General features: G+C 50.4%; 1 pseudogene; it reads right to left on the bottom strand.

Annotated features, from left to right (window-relative positions):
- Positions 1-999: 999 nt before the first annotated feature.
- On the bottom strand, positions 1,000-2,580 carry LOC100452988 (uncharacterized protein C3orf38-like; annotated as a pseudogene).
- Positions 2,581-4,145: the final 1,565 nt, after the last annotated feature.

Genomic DNA, 4,145 nt, shown 5'->3' with positions numbered 1-4,145 from the left:
GCAGCACCTCACAGCCCTTGGCTAGAGAGGAGAATGGAGAAATTTGGGATGAGAGAAGAAAAGGAAACAGAGGTGGCCCTTCCCCTGTCTTATTGCAGGGAATCAGTAAAACCACTACTGGAGTTCACTAGCTTCTCTGAATCTTTGTAGAATTTGTCCCGTCTCTCCTGCACCTCTGATCCCATCCAGCTTCGGACACAGTGCCTTTTCAGCAGGGTGTGTGTGCAGACCATGGAGTCACAGACTGGGACCCTGGGGACCCCAGGTTCTCTCCCCCCACTGAGGACAAGAGAGGGGCCCCCACCTCATGTTAATGATGCAGGGCCTGCAGGGACCTTAAGTCGCATTAGCATGGCATGGAACAAGAGAGAAAATTCAGAACCTCCAACTTGTGATATGCAACGACCAAGAATGTGGCTGAGTGTGGCCGCCTTGCAAAGGCCTGGGTTCTCTTTAACGGGTGCTCGCTGCCCTCTAGTGGAGAGATGAGGACAAGGGGAGGGCGAGCTTGCTCAAGGACACTCCCCCAGGAAGGGCGGTTTGCAGAGAGGTGTCGTATATATGTGTGTATGTGTGTAATGTGTTAGGTGCTGCGAGCATATGAAATGAATTACAACGTTGTTACAGGCTGGACTGTGTTCCCCCAAATTCACTTGTGGAAGTCCTAAGCCTTGCTCCCTTAGAATGTGGCTGTATTTGGAGACAGGGTCTGTAAAGACCTGAATGAATTAAAATTAGGTCATTAGTGTGGGTCCTAATCCCATATGACGGGTCTTCTTCTTCTTTTTCTTTTTTTTTTTTGTATAACATCTAAAGTGAGATTTATTTGCATTAAGCTTTCAGAACATTTCAGAACATTTGCTGCAACTCAGGTAAAAATAGGTAAGTATTCACAGAATATGTTAAGTCTAGAGTTCAGAAAGGTATTTCAACTAAAATAGGTCAGTCCTCACATCTGAAATCACTTAGACATTACTGATGTATTTGGAAGCGTTTCCGTATAGATGTTTTAGGCTGACGGCGCTCACTGCTTTAGAGGGTCAGGTAAACCCAGTTCTCGTTTGTTCAGCGGTGCCTCATTTCCACTACATAAAGCTTGTTCTCCAGTTCCACCACCAATGCCTACTTTACATGATGTCGCACTGTGTTGGTACCATGTAAGGTGATTATATTATGAAAGGCCTCTAGACCACCTTGTTCAAATGTAACAGCTGGTTTCAGTAATTCCAGGAGCAAGGGAACTGTCTCCAACAATTCTCAGGTTGATACATTTGATTTTCCAAGTATTCTCCACAAAAGGGCAGCAGGTGAGCCCAAAACTTTGTTCAAAAATGCCCAAGCAAGTGTTCCCTCGATGGACAGTCCCAGCAGTTCCAACCATCACCAGCCCATGAAGAGAAGAAGCACACTTCAGTCGATGTGAATCTACATTGGGCTGAGAAAAAGAAATTCTTCTTTTACTAGTGACGGCAAATGGAGGCTCGTGATTTCTGTCCCATGGTAGTCCATCGCTTTTTTTTTTTTTTTTTTTTTTGGACGGAGTCTCGCTCTGTCGCCCAGGCTGGAGTGCAGTGGCACGATCTCGGCTCACTGCAAGCTCCGCCTCCCGGGTTCACGCCATTCTCCTGTCTCAGCTTCCCGAGTAGCTGGGACTACAGGCACCTGCCACCATGCCCGGCTAATTTTTTGTATTTTTAGTAAAGACGGGGTTTCACTGTGTTAACCAGGATGGTCTCAATCTCCTGACCTCATGATCCGCCCGCCTCGGCCTCCCAAAGTGCTGGGATTACAGGCGTAAGCCACTGCGCCTGACCTCTTTTTTTTTTTTTTTTTTTGAGACAAAGTCTTGCTTGGTTGCCCAGGCTGGAGTGCAGTGGTGTGATCTCGGGGCACTGCAGCCTCTGCCTCCCAGGTTCAAGTGATTCTCCTGACTCAGCTTTCCGAGTAGCTGGGACCACAGGCATGTGCCACCACACCTGGCTAATTTTTGTATTTTTAGCAGACATGGGGTTTCACCATGTTGGCCAGGCTGGTCTCAAACTCCTGACCTCAAGTGATCCACCCACCTCGGCCTCCCAAAGTGCTGGTGTGAGCCACCACATCCAGCCAGTCTATCACGTTTTGTTCTGACTTGTTGTAATAGAACCTAAGCTGGACATCATGCTGTGGTTCCCATTCATCTTGAGGTGGTCCCAGGAAAGAATTGTGAGATTTAAGAAGTCCAAAGACCCGGTGACAGAATTCTCCCAGGCAATGAAAATCAACCTTTTCAGCTTTTTAATCTTTTGCCTGCTGTCGAAAGAGCTGGATGTCCTCTGTCTTTGTAACTGGCTCTGGTGTTTCCTTCAGTTTTGGCTGTAATTGCTTTTGTATGCTGAATAAGACTGTGTTTTTTAGTAACTGGAGGGGTAACCACCCCCTGGTGTTGCCAGGTACTTAAATGTGACCAGAAAGGTGGACGTTTTTACGCCTCAGAAGTTCTGCCCTTGGACTGTCCACTAACATTGCACGAACGGTGCTCCAAATCCTCAAATCAGCAAGTGCTGCCCATGACACGGATAATCCTGGAAGCTGCGCCATCGTCACTGCCACCACCTCCTGGCGGACCCGGCTGCCTAAGCCTGTGTCGTGGCTCCGAAACGGGAAAGGTTCCTTTGTCCGCCTTGCAGGGTGTGGGATGGGGGTGTGGCTCGTTTCTTCAGTGTCCTGCTTCTCCCACCGTCCGGGGTGGGCGGGCATACAAATGGGCAGGTTGCAGGGCTCACGGCCCCACAGCAGGGTCTAGAGATGAATGTTTACAGCTGAAGCCCCAGTTGGCTTATGCTACTGTTTGCTCTCTTAGTTTTGCCGTCTATAGGCAGCTTGTGTTAACCAGCTCAATTAGACCCTCTACTTGTCGCGTGGACAGAGGGCTTTCTGTATCCCGGGTTCTTGCCTTGGTGTACCGGAAGAGTCGGATCACACATGAGCTTGGATAATGGGTTCAAGGTTTTATTGAGTGGAAGTAGCTCTCAGCAGATGGGGGAACCAGAAGACAGATGGTTTTCCCCTGGAGTCGGGCCGCTGGGTGGCCCAGACACTCCTCCGACTCCCCCGGCCAAACTCCACGTCATTCCGCGGTCAGTGGCATGCCGGTGTCTGTGGGTGCATTCCTCTCGCCATCGGGCCACTTGTGGATTCCTCCGCCGACGTCTTCCTCTCCACGTCCAGCCGCTCCTGCCTCTGCCTCGCTAGGGTCTGGGTTTTTATAGGCGCAGGATGGGGCGTGGCAGCAAGGGCGGTCTTGGAAAATGTAACATTTGGGCAGGAAATGCCCGTCCTCACTTAGGTCCGTGGGGGTGGAGCCTTAGTCAGGGACCGTTTCTTTAGAAAGGGTCTTTGCTTTGGGAGGCCAAAGTGGGAGGATCACGTGAGCCCAGGAGTTTGAGACTAGCCTGGACAGCAGAGTAAGATCCCGTTTCTACCAAAAAAATTAGCCAGGTGTGGTGTTGTGTACCTGTAGTCACAGCTACTCAGAAGGCTGAGGTAGGAGGGTCACTTGAGCCCAGGAATTCAAGACCAGCCTGGGCAATATAGCAAGACCCTGTCTCTACAAAAAATTCGAAAATTAGCCTGGGACTATGCCTGTAGTCCCAGCTACTTGGTAGGCTGAGGTGGGAGGATCACTTGAGCCCTGCAGTGAGCTACGATCGTGCCACTGTGCTGCAGCCTGGATGACAGAGCAAAACCCTGTCTCAGAGAAGGAGAAGAAGAGATTAGGACCCAGACAGGCACAGAGGAAAAGGAAAGACCCCGTGAGAACGCAGGGAGAGAATGGCCATCAACAAGCCAGGGAAAGAGGCCTGAGAAGGACCAATCCTTCCAGCCTCCAGGACTGCAAGGAGTAGGTGTCTGTTGTTAAGGCGCCCAGCCTGTGGTACTTCATGGCAGCCCCAGCAGACAAACACACACACGGATTCTGTCCTTCAGGAGCCAGCATTTGTAGATAAATCACTACTGAATGGCAGTGATGAGCAAAACTTAGTGGCCCTTGCCAGCTTCCAAACGCCCAGCGCTTTCTGCGTGCAGCCTCAGGCAGTGGCACCGGGCACACAACAATTCCTAGCTCAGGAAACCAAGGGGAAGAAGTTCCGCTGCAAGCCCAG

Source organism: Pongo abelii, chromosome 23 (assembly GCF_028885655.2).
Source record: "Pongo abelii isolate AG06213 chromosome 23, NHGRI_mPonAbe1-v2.0_pri, whole genome shotgun sequence".
Taxonomy (NCBI): Eukaryota; Metazoa; Chordata; class Mammalia; order Primates; family Hominidae; genus Pongo; species Pongo abelii.
This window is presented reverse-complemented; position numbering and strand designations above follow the sequence as displayed.